This window comes from Aulonocara sp. 'chitande type north' Nkhata Bay, linkage group LG15, assembly GCF_057382095.1.
Source record: "Aulonocara sp. 'chitande type north' Nkhata Bay isolate Kocher_YH1m ecotype deep benthic linkage group LG15, A_spYH_male_GT1.1, whole genome shotgun sequence".
NCBI classification, from domain to species: Eukaryota; Metazoa; Chordata; class Actinopteri; order Cichliformes; family Cichlidae; genus Aulonocara; species Aulonocara sp. 'chitande type north' Nkhata Bay.
Window position 1 is genome coordinate 10,607,531 of NC_141358.1, and position 12,212 is coordinate 10,619,742.

At 41.6% G+C, this 12,212-nt stretch overlaps 1 protein-coding gene across 6 annotated transcripts in view; it reads left to right on the top strand.

Moving 5' to 3' along the window:
• The first annotated feature begins 4,225 nt into the window (after positions 1–4,225).
• LOC147312567 (prospero homeobox protein 1-like) overlaps positions 4,226–12,212 on the top strand; it is a 35,662-nt gene continuing 27,675 nt past the window's right edge. The window contains exons 1-2 of one of the 6 annotated variants that reach the window (XM_086264050.1): positions 6,179–7,568; positions 8,710–8,779. The gene's annotated coding sequence lies outside the window, so the exon portion shown is untranslated. Of the gene's footprint in view, positions 4,453–6,178; positions 7,569–7,596; positions 9,212–9,296; positions 9,327–9,383; positions 9,505–12,212 lie in introns of those variants that run through there. The other 5 variants (XM_086264048.1, XM_086264052.1, XM_086264049.1 and 2 more) reach the window with 5 other exon arrangements.

The following is a 12,212-nucleotide window of genomic DNA, read 5'->3' on the forward strand; positions in this document are numbered from 1 at the left end:
CCAGAGTCTTGTTGATGGCCACCAAAAGCAACTGGTTGTATGGAAATTGCTATGAGATATTTTACCAAATATTAGTGTGTAAACTTCAAACTGTGGGTTTCTTACTTCTGTTTAACACGGTACAAGCATTTGCGAGCATTTCTTTCTTCCGTTCAGAGGTTTAGAAACTTTTTGTCATATATTTTTATTCATTATGTAACCATGCAAGATGCAGAATTTGGTTTGGCATTACCATGCTGACATAACCAAGAACCCCTCTGCCAGCAGTGTCTCCCTGCAGAAAATGTTTCTGGGTTTGAATCCACCAACCAGCTGGGATATTTGTGTGTGAAGCTTTTATGTTCCCCCTATGCATGCATGGGTTCTTTCCATGTACTCCAGCTTCCTCCACAGTTCAAAGACATGCATGAGTTATCATGTATTCTAAATTGATTATACCCTCTGACTGTGATACCTTCAGGCTACTGTAATCCTAAATTGGATAAGCATTAAAGGGATGGTTGGTTGGTTGGTTGGTTGGTTGGTTGGTTGGTTGGTTGGATGGATGGATGGATGGATGGATGGATGGATGGATGGATGGATGGATGGATGGATGGATTGGAAGTATTGTCTAGACAGTAACATATATTTCTCCAAATCCTGTATACATATGCATTATTTACCATTTACATGGCCTCTATACATGTTCTAGCTTCCCCAATTGTCATTTATATTAATTGTAAAGTAATTAATAAGGCTTCCACAGAGGGAGTCAGCATTTCAAACCTCCTCCCCAACATTCCCTCAAAAAGACCCCTTTGATACCCAGTCATGTTGTTGAGCTGTTACTGGGTTAAAAAGTAGTTGTGTGACGTTTGCCCATGTGTGAATTTAACACTATACAAGATTTCCAGTCGTTTCTTATCCATGTAGCAGCTTTTTCTGAAACACTGACAATCAAATTCAAAATGATAACATGTTCACTGAAAGCAACATTTTATTACATTGTCATGTGATGATTTAGTGCTTAAATCATTTGAAAGTTGTTGCACTTTAATTTATTTTCATTTTATTTCATTACACCACGCAACTTAAAAAAAATAAATACAGTGCTACATTTATTTAGTTTCCCCAAACATATTGTAACTGTGCTTCAACAAAGTATTAAAAAAACCCAAAAACATCTCAACCACCTTTCTCTCAGAAAATAGCATTTTAAATTAAAACACACTCTTGCATATCATTGGATTTATTGGCAACTGTGAGATATTTTAGAAATTGAATTTTAGAGGAAGTAATCAGCGCGGTGGTTTCATGCCAAGCAACACACAGCCGAGATTTTCTTTTCCAATGTGGGTTTTGTCTACTGTAAGACCTTCAACTGGAATGCCAAGAACCAACCACTGCGTGGATTGTTTGCTTAGCTTCTCCCGCTGCAGCCATAAAAATCAAGGGAACCATAGTCAGTAGATAACTCAACACTTCATAAGGTCTTTGTTCACTTTTATGTGTCTGTTTGCTATCTGCTCTATTATAAGCCTGTACACTTGGCTCTCCTGACCGGTCTGCAAAATCCTCTCCTTCTTTCCAGAAACATTATACTTCCTCCAGAGAGGGTCATGAAAGGAAGGTGCACCTTCTCAGCCAAATTCGGCACACCCTGAGGTAAATGGAACAGAGGGAGCTGATTGGCCGAGAACACCTGTGCCAAGTAGGCACACGACAGGATGAGGGTGTCAGCATCCCATCCCCCCCCCCCCCCCCCCGCCCCCGCCCACCCCCATAAATGCTTGCTTCCTGCTGTTTTGCTGTTCAGTGTTCGCCTTCTCTCTGCTCCCCCCCTCACTAATCCCACTCTTTTAGCAGGAAGTCATTGGAATGAAAAAAGGTCCTAAATTAAGATGAGGAGGGGGTTGTGTATTGTTCCAAGTAAACAGAGCCCTGCCCAAAAGTCCACAGCAACAGCTAAAATTCCTAAAGATAGACAAGTTAGACTGGAAAGGAGGGGGGAACAATGACGGGGATGGAGTGACGAGGAGGAGGGCAGATGAGGGCATCGGGGCGGGGGGGGTCTCCTCTAGGGTCATGCTCAGAGGGCGTCGGGCAGCACGAGAGGCAGGATGTTATGGTTTATTCAGCCCAGGAGTGGGGGCGATGTGGACAAGGTGCGCCTTGCCCTCAGCACCAGCCTCAATGTGATTTATAGCAGCGCTGGCAGACGCTTCTGTCCACAGGGAAGTCTTTGAAAACGCCGTGTGCGTGTGTACGCGTTTGCATTAACATGAGCCCGTGTATATGCACAGCAGATTCTCGAGTGTGCGTGCCCTCTGTGTGTGTGTGTGTGCATTAACTTAAATGAGCAGTTTGAGGCTGCTGGTTTTTAACCTGTGGTTGGGGCATGTTCATGCATGGCCCAACAGAGGATAGATGGTGCGTAATTACAAGCTACATGCATACATTAACACTCGATCCTATAGGTAATGTAAAACACAGTAACTAATAGAAAAACTATGGGAGACAGTAAAGTAATGTCATGGTGAAATTCACACTAGTGGAACAAGTAGTGACATCCTTTACTTAAGTAAAAGTCACAAAAATGACCCCTACATTGTGCATTATAACTCAATGGTATAACATCTCCTTGCATTTTAATGTGATCTAAGTATAGTAAATTTATGTACTGGGTAATATACATAAGAATGGACCGTCACAGTCCATAAACTAGGTAAATTTAATTTGATGTCAAATCTTAATTTGCAAAGTAACTACAGTGAGCAGACACACAGAGGAGCACAAGAATAACAATATTTCCCTATTTGAGTTGTGTTTATTTTGATAAGCTGGTAACGAGTAACCAGAAATCAGCACTCTCCTCAAAGGTGAGTGTTAGTCTGTGTATGTGTTTATGTGTGTCTCTGTTTCCATGTATGTGTTTACAGGCCAATTATAACTCTTACCCTCCCGCTGACCTCTGCTAAGGCAGACTGAGCTCCTCTGGTGTGAGAGGTCAGTGAGAGGTCACCAGCGAAAGGCCACTCTGCTGGGGAGGTCCTGCTGGGTAAAGCAGGCCAGACATCCACGCTGCAGGTCAGAGGTTACACAGATACATAAAGCAGGCAAGAGGGTGCCAACAGGTAGGAGGAGAAGTGTGAATGTCCACTACTGTAACAGGAGAGCAGACTGTTTCAAAGAGCTAAACTTATAACCGGAGACTAATATGTGGTGAGAGAGGCACTTTAAAGCTACTTAAGCCTGTCACTATAGACCATATAGACGCCTCTCTTTATAGTATTTGGGTAAGTGCGGATAGGCTGAAGCACAGGTAAGCTTAAATGATCACTAATTACTCTTAAATGTCTCAGTGAGGTGGAGAAGGCTTTGTGTGTGTGTGTGTGTGTGTGTGTGTGTGTGTGTGTGTGTGTGTGTGTGTGTGTGTGTGTGTGTGTGTGTGTGTGTGTGTTAACCAACCATATAGTCGTAGAAGCTATTAAAAACTCATTAACCTGCGTTTTATTTGAGGCCCCCTGCCCTTGTCCTTCATAGCACTAATGTATTTTCCGTGACTTTCCCCCCCCCCCCTCTTCAGATTTAATTTAGCTCCTCTTTGATTTCATGACTCGCCTCTGTTATTGTAGGATATCTTCTCCTTTCCTTGTAATTTTGTTTTATGACATGGAGTGAGTCGAGTACAATACGCCCCCCGGGGAGGACCACTTGCCTCCACGCCAACAAATATAATTACCGCTGATCAGAGGAGTGAAAACAGACCGCCGCTTATCTGCTACAGCTCTTGCCTTTCCTTTTTTTTTCAAACAGCATATTCAGACGGGGGCTCTGTGGCTGTGGAAGTATATATTTTTTTTAAAAATGGGGGGAAAAGAAAAGAACTGCAGGCAGAGGTGGTGCAGATGCAGAACTTGATGCCACACTACACCGAAAAACATAGAAGGTGATGCTGCTTTATTTGTGGACACGGGGCCACCATGTTTGGGGGAAAAAAACATATGATCAGAGTTCATTGGTAAAGAGTTGTATTTAAATTCGAAAAATGACGAGATTTTTAGTGTAATCATAACTTATATGGGGCGATGGCATCTTAAGCCACACCAAACGTTTACCTGGATGTGTCACTTTAATCCAGTCAAATCAGCTTGGACTAGCACAGACAGGTGACCAGTGGAAATAACTGAAGTCGCTGAAAATGCAGCTACGCATTCAAATCGTCCCATTATTGAACGGGGATCGGTGTGGATTTAACCTCGCCTTGAAAAGCACTCGCATAACTAGCTGTGACCGTGGCTTTGCAGTGGGATAAATCAGGCTAAGTCACCGCCAGAAGTAAACAGCTAAAGTCCTTTCATGTTTACCAAGTAAAGTCCTCTGCTCCATGTTGACAGGTGAGAGTTCATAGGAGCAAAGTTGGTCCCCTCCCGATGGAGCTGCGAGCCTGAGTGTGTAACCCCCCAAGAAATGGTGAGTGCGTGCGCGCGCGAGAGAGAGAGCTTGTGTGTGTGTCAGACAGAGGGAGAGATAAACAGAGAGAGTTGCTAAAGGGGCTCTTTGACTTTGAGCGCATAAGCCCTTATTTCATGGTGCCATTGTTTGTTTTAAGGACGTCAGGCTTAATACAGTTCCAGGCGATTTCCCAGCATGTCTGTTCGCCCAAGCACCTCCAAGGCGCTGTGTGTGTGCCCCTCTGTATGTGTGTGTGTGGGTGTGTGTGCTGATATGTGTGAGTGCGCCCTTCGTTCCTGTTGACTTTAGCCCAGCTCCCGTCATAGCCAATGATTTAAAAAAAAAAGAAAAAGATTCTTCCAAGAAATTATTTACTCAGACTTAACAGAAATCAGAGCGACACGTTAACGTAAAGCTATAGTCAGATTTTACGCGTCCAAAGCAGATGTACGATGTTCGGAATATGCGGCATCTGTGATTTTAATGAGTTCGACTGCAGCCATATTCCCGTCAGCCTCACTGAGCAGCATTCTTTTAATTGGCTATTATTTTCAGGCAGGCCTGACAAGATCCATGAGATGTTTGAGCGAACAGGTTCATATCTAACTGTTGGAAACTGGGTTAATCTGTAGAAAGGTGTGTTTTATCCCCCAGACCTTATCCCGAATGTCAGAATAAACATATATATATATACATGGAAATATTTTTACATGTGCAGTCTTCGTGTGCATGGCTGTGTGTGTGTGTGTGTGTGTGTGTGTGTGTGTGTGTGTGTGTGTGTGTCACTGTTTATCATTGCTCCGTGTTTGGTTTGCACATGCATCTCATATTTCCCTGTTAGCTTCTCTTTATGTTGTGTCATACATTTGCTTCTGCAGCTATGGCCAATACCCATTCATGCAAATAAAGCATATTTGAATTTAAGATAGTGTGTGTTTTGTGTGCGTGCGTGTGAACTGCCATAAAACAGGCGATAGAGGATGACCCCAACCCCCGCCACCTCTTGCACGCACGCGCACAAGCACACGCCTCCATAATCGCCACTACTTGTAGCCTAGAAAGAGAGATGTGGGTCACGGAGGGTGGTAGTGGTTGCGGAGTGGGGGGGGTAAACACACTGTGCCAGTTATCACAACCCGGTAGCCAAGGAGTAATATCATTAATAAACATGTGTAAATTGCTGTTATTTTACTACAGCGCTGGGGCCTTATGGAGCTTTCTTATATTTCAGATTCCATTTTACCTTGACCACAAAAACAAGTGCACATTTTCCTCCTGCATCCTCATCTCCGCCGTGAAAGCTGAATACATTAAGTCCTGGACATGAGGCCCAACAAGGACTTCAGACTCCTACTCACTTATTACACTCGAATCCCGAAATCCTCCTCTCCTCTCCTCTGTCCTGTCTCCTAAACCTTTTTATTCAGGGACCCGGAGACCTCTCCGGAACAAAACAGCTTTTAGCGCTACCATCTCGCCCTGCTTATGATTTCGCAAATCTCTCTCTCTCTCTCTCCCCCCCCCCCCCCCCCCCCCTCTCTCTCTCTCTCTCTGTGTCGCTCTCTCATTTCTCCAAAAACTGTCTCTCTGAAAAGAAATGAGCTGTTGTAGGAGCTCATCAAGTCATTATCTGATTAAGGTCATTTTATAACTGCTGCTCAAGAGATTTCTTCTTCTGCCAAATAATATTCATTCTTTCATTAATTCAGGAAACTTAAATTCATGAAATCTCCACCGGCTTAATAATAATAATAGATAATAATAATAATAATAATAATAATAATAATAACAGTGATAATAATAATAATAATGGCGACATTGATCAAAATTCATACTAAGGAAAAATCCACTGGCTCCTCTCCACTTCGACATACCATGCGCCGAGTGCGTGCACTTATTACCACTCAGCACGAGATAAAAATGTGGCTTTATAACACCTCTGGGAGAAATATTGTTTTTGTAGCCTCCCTCCTTCTGCATTTGGGCACAGCTCTAATAAATATGTCAGTAAATTCGGCCATCAGTGCGCAATGTCAGAGCGTATTATCAGTCTTGGGCATCGAGGTGTGTCGCACTCGATCCAAAAGAGGTGGTGGTGGTGGGGAGGAGAGAGGGAGTTTGAAACAAATCCACGGGTTGATCCACCTGGAATGGGCCGCGATAAGAGCAGCCAGTGTTAAACCACACGTTTCCTCTACACCTCATCCGAGTCTTCCTTTTCCAAACACGCTTTCTTTAATGTCCCGGCCTGTTTTTCCAGCCTGTGTGCGCACCGACGGCACCCAGGGGAGCCGAGGCCAAATCAGCCACAGGCCAGTTAGGGAGCAGGAGGGGGGCCGGGACACCTGCTTTGGAAAAGCCACTCCAGACACCAAACTTTGCTGACTTCGTTGCAATTCGTTCGTCCTAAAAAACACTTGCTTGCGACATGGAAAAGAGACTCGCCTTTTCCTTTTTGGCGCCTGACAGAGGGGCATATGGAAAATAAGATTTCTCGTTAAGTACTTTAGGATCCTGTTTGTTCAGTAGGATAAAAAAAAAAAAAGAAAAAAGAAAGAAGAAAGAAGGAAAAAGAAAAAGAAAAAAGAAAAAAGAAAAACGTGCAACAAAATGGATCCGAAGCGAGAAGCATGGAATAAAAATAGCTGATTTCATGAGCAATTGTGCAAGAACTTTTTAAACCGTTTTAAAAACATTTGTTAAATATAATTTGAGAAAGAAAAAAAAAGAAAAATCAAGTTTTTACGTTACTATAATAATAATAATTTTAATTATAATAATAATTTTCTTCTGAAAACTATTATTTGCCAACCTGGAACGTAAGATCAGCAGTATAGATGAATGTGCCATGTACCCTCAAAAACAATCGAATAAAATAATTCTCTCCATCCTAAACATTAAATCCAGCCCCAGTAAAATGTTCGTAATATTAAGAAAAAATTGTGAATATCACCTGTTGTAAATGTCGAAGGTTAAAACATTTGTTTAGCCGCGCGCAAAAGCGGCTGTGTTATGATGAAGCATCCAGTTTGTAAGAAAGCAGGAGGACTGAGAGCGAGCAGCCGTCATCATTTCATAAATCAGAAGCCTCGTGGAAAGGATCAGGTGTCACTGTGCGCAAGGTTGTGTTACAGGTGGGTGGAAAAACTAATAATATGTTGAAAATCATTTGGTTTGCAAACATACAGGTAAATTCTTTTTCTTTATTCTTCTTCGTTTTACCACCAGGTTAGAATTCATCTTTAGGGGGGATATTTTAGTGACAGCAAGCTGACAGAAGCTTCGTGACGATATTCGGCTCTTAATTGAGCTTTTTACAAAAGTGATGTTTAGTTTTCTTCAGACAGTGGCTTCTCTGGATAATCTGAATTCAAAAGCAGAGCTGTAAGCGTGATGTGCTGCTTTGCTTTACTCGTCCATTAATCAGACTTGGGTGCAACCAATGAGAAACCCGCGTGCGTAAAATATCTCTACATGCCATTTTTATCCCCCAATACTCAAGTGACCCCCAACTTGTTTGTCCCCCACGAGAATGCACGGTCTAAACGTGTGGCAGTGTTTTTGCCGGAAAGATAAAAATAAAACAAAAAAGTATATGCGGTATATACCCATGACTGATCTAAAAAAAATACGCCGTGCATAGTTTCCTCTGACATACAAGGATCAAATTACACAGTTAATATTATTATATTCCAATCATTAAAGATGGCTGGGTTTGAAAGAATGCCTAATCGAGTATGATCGAAACTTGAAATAACAGAAGGGTTAAAAAAAAATGGATTCCAAAAGAGACCTTTAATTTGAAATTTATTGCAAACAAATAAAACGAAGGCTGAAAGATGTCTGGAGACATTTGCGTAAAAACGGTACAACGTTTACTGTTAACAATAACTTTAATATGATTTTTAATCCGTTTCGAAATGAATCAATTTATTTGATTCATATTCCCAACAATTATTATTTCAAAAACATTCAAAATTCTTGGCTGAAGCTACTGACACTTTATTCCACATTTCCTGGGACTACGCAGCACTTAAACCGTTTATTACAGAAACTTTCTTTTTTTTTTTTTTTAAAGAATAACCATGAAAATAAATAACATAGCCATGTGTATGTGTGTGTCTGTGTGTTGTGATTTTCCCCGCTGCTTAAGAAGTGTCATGTCAAAGTGTGTAACGATTCTTACTCGCGTCGTCGGTGATTTGTGAAGAAACATTAGTAAGACTGCTATTTCCTTTTTTTCTCTCTCTCCTCCTCTCTCTCTCTCTTTGGTAGCATGCTCAAGTCCCATTCTCTGGTCAAGTTCAGCGAGTTGTTCTCCGGACCCGACGGACGCTTCTTATTGGTAGGTTGCGACCGTTACATCACGCCGCTCATGACGCGCACGTCTTCCTGTTTCCTTCAGCCGTGTCTTAAAGTGGATCTTAGTGGCGGAGGAGCGCTCCAGCATCCAGTCCTCTGCATCCAGTGCGCCTCGGAGACACACATACACGCGGTCTCGCGCTCTCTCTCCCTCTCTCTCTCTAGCATACTCTCTATGTCTCTCACTCTTTCACACAGCACAGGATAGAGGGAGAGACCGACGCGCAAGAGCTCTTTTCATCTTCTATATTTTTCTCCTATTTTGTTCTTTTCGCTCGCGTCGCCGACTTTATTCCAGCTCTTCATTCTCTGAGACACTGTTATATTCCAGCATACAACAATCCTCGGTGCCCTGCGCGTATTCTCATTTTTCCCCCCCGCAGGAGTTCAGGTTGTCCCCCTCTTCATCAAAAGGGTAAGTAACCTTGTCCTCGGATACCTCCCTCTCTTGTTCTCGTTCTGCCTCGCCTGCGCACGGTGGGCGGAAAAAATAAACAAATCAAACATCGTTAACGGGGAAATTTATTATGGTAATCAACTGCTAATCATTTCGATACGACATTATTTGCTCTGTTTCGTACCCTCATCTTGATCTGTGGTGAGAGTTGCGCGAGCAGCCCGTGTTTGTCTCGAGGATGATTTGCGAGCGGTAGCCCAGCCTTCCTCATCAAAGCACAGAGATCAAGTTGATTTCCCAACTTTAAAAAAGTAAGTTTGGGAAGCGAGTTTTTGTGCGAAAGGAATCGTGATTTCTAACAAGGGCTGTTTTTGGTTGGTTTTTTGGTTTTGTTTTGGGTTTTGTTTTTTGTTTTTTTAGGCTTCATGTGTTTGGCTCTCCTCCGCGCTTATTGTAAACTGTGAATTTGCTATGACCTCATATTGTCTTTGTCCCATTGGCTAAGTCTTATTTCGACTCATTACGGGGTTTTTTTTTAATTGATAAGTCAAACAAAGAGTCTTGCACAGTAAACTACCGAGGTACTCAGCCCTCCCGGTTGGTAAATGGGGTTTCTATCTTGTGCGGTAGCTCTCAAGGACAGATGTGATAAAGCGCAGTGTTTCGATTGTGTGCGCAACTCTTTTGATATCCAAGTCTGTTCGCTGGCAACTAAACAGATATCCAAACCAACAGATTTCAGTCTCACTTGAAGAAATGTTGCCGGACTTTTAGTTCAAACCTTAAAGAATTATTTTTAATTGAGTTTAAAACTTGAACTTTGCTCCTTTAAAAAAAACTTTTTGCATTTTCCTTTTTTTCCGTGAGAGGTTTAAATGGTCCTTTTATGCGTGTATTGTTTATGAGTTTTTAATTAAGGTGTATCCTTTAAGTTTGAGTGAATTTCTGTATGCGAGTATGACAGATGCTTAAAATTGTTGCAAGTTTTTTTTTCTTTAAGAGAGAGAACGGGAGAGTGTGAGAGTGCGCATGGGCAATAGGGGACAGGTGCGTGTTCGGCAAAGACAGGTGCTGGTGACTATTTCAAGCAAGTTTCCCGAGACAGTGAAGTGCTTTTTTTCGTCTTTCATTCTTTCTTTTTTTTTTTTTACTCGTGTGGATGTATCAGGTCTTGTCTGTATGCCTGGATATGGCTATCACGACCTGAGCCAAAGGCATTTATCAAATGTTTTATTTTAGAATACTGGTGTCACAGTTTAACCCAGTGTGCATCCAGTAAGTCTGTACTTTCACAGTTTTATCTGCTACAAAATGTAATTTTTCCTCCCTGAATTACATCAAATACCATGTGCAACATGTGCACCACACTGCACAGTTTGCAACAAAGCCAACAGCGATGTTGTGTGTGTGTGTGTGTGTGTGTGTGTGTGTGTGTGTGTGTGTGTGTGTGTGTGTGTGTGTGTGTGTGTGTGTGTGTGCATGCAGTGTGAAAGTGTGGGCCTTAGTGGCAAGACAGAAGTCTTTTAAAAAGTCTTTTCACATGCACTGACAATGTAAAGATGATACATTTCTTTTAGTTGTAGCTGAGGAAAAAGTATTCCTGAATCAAAAGAGAGAAATTTCTCCTGCTGTTTGCTTTCACTTGCACTTCAAAGAGAGCCTTCGAAATGAATGCCTTTGAATGTTAAATTATAAACATAGATCTGAATCCGCCATGTGACATGACTGCAGCTGCATTTCCATGTGAGCCAAATCAATATTTTTTATGTTTGCACACTATAAAAAATTAAGTTACCTTAAATTCATTAGATTTTATCATTTTCTGACTGAGCCATTGCGAGTCCTGACAAAAACTGTCTTGTTTAAAAATAAAAATAAAAATGTCCACCTACACTTTTATCCTAAGAAAACACTGAAACAATTCACAAATTACTCACCTCAAAATATGTAATTTTTTTTACAGAAATATTAAATTGTTTCTGACAATAACATTTGAGATAGGCTGCATCTGATATGGCTCTGACTGAGGCACTGCCACCGCTGCTTACATAGCATTATTGATGCAGCCCTGTACTGACAAAACGTTTTGCTTTCAGAAGGGCATTAGGGTTTTTTGTAAGAGCGCTTTAAGTTGCTCCTTGCCAGAGTTGACCCGCGTGACCTATTCATTTGAGCAGAATTAACTGCCCTTGCCAGATGAAAAGACAAACAAAAAACACAGAAGTGAGCTCATGCTGGCACCATAATCAATAGGCCTATTTTGTGTTTCTTTTTTGTGTCACTTTTCCCATTGAGTACGATATGATGGCCATATTGATTAATGTGAATGCAGGACTTTTACAATTGCGCAAAGACTAAACGTGGTTTTAAATATTTTGAAATTTCTTGTTGAATTGACCGACAGCGTTTTAGGCTTCAGTAAAGTGTGTGCAGTGATATGTAGAATGTGTACGGCATCCTCCTGCATGTTTTTTTGTTTTTTGATGATCTTAACCCTGTTTCTTTTTATTTGATTTTGTGAGCTCCTACGTTTGGCTCTCACTGCACAATCATGGAAATGAGGACAAGTACTTAAGTAATTATCATAATTTTATGCAGCTTTGTGTTCCGTGGGAATTGGTTCAGTGTCGCGCAGCATGTAACATGGGACAGGATAAAATGTAGGACTTTGCCCTGGAATGTCGAGCCAAGGCCTAATTCTGACCCCGTCTCCCTTTAGCCCTGTGTCCTTACTACCTAAATGTAATCATGAATGTTTAACGTTCATCACTTGCAGAAACTAAGACGAGGTACTCCCTGCTGCTTTGAGAAAAATATCTTTAGGTTAGACCCATCGAATCGGCTACTCCAATTCTCTAGAGGTTAACGGATTCTGACTTTTTCAGTATATGAAAAAATGTTTAAGCTTTTTTCTTTCTTTCTTTTTTTTTTTTTTTTGGTACAGCTTTGGTTCTTGCTTAAGGACAGGCCGAAGTGAGGGAGTTAGATTCTGAAAATATTTTTCACTTTGGTGAGTCAT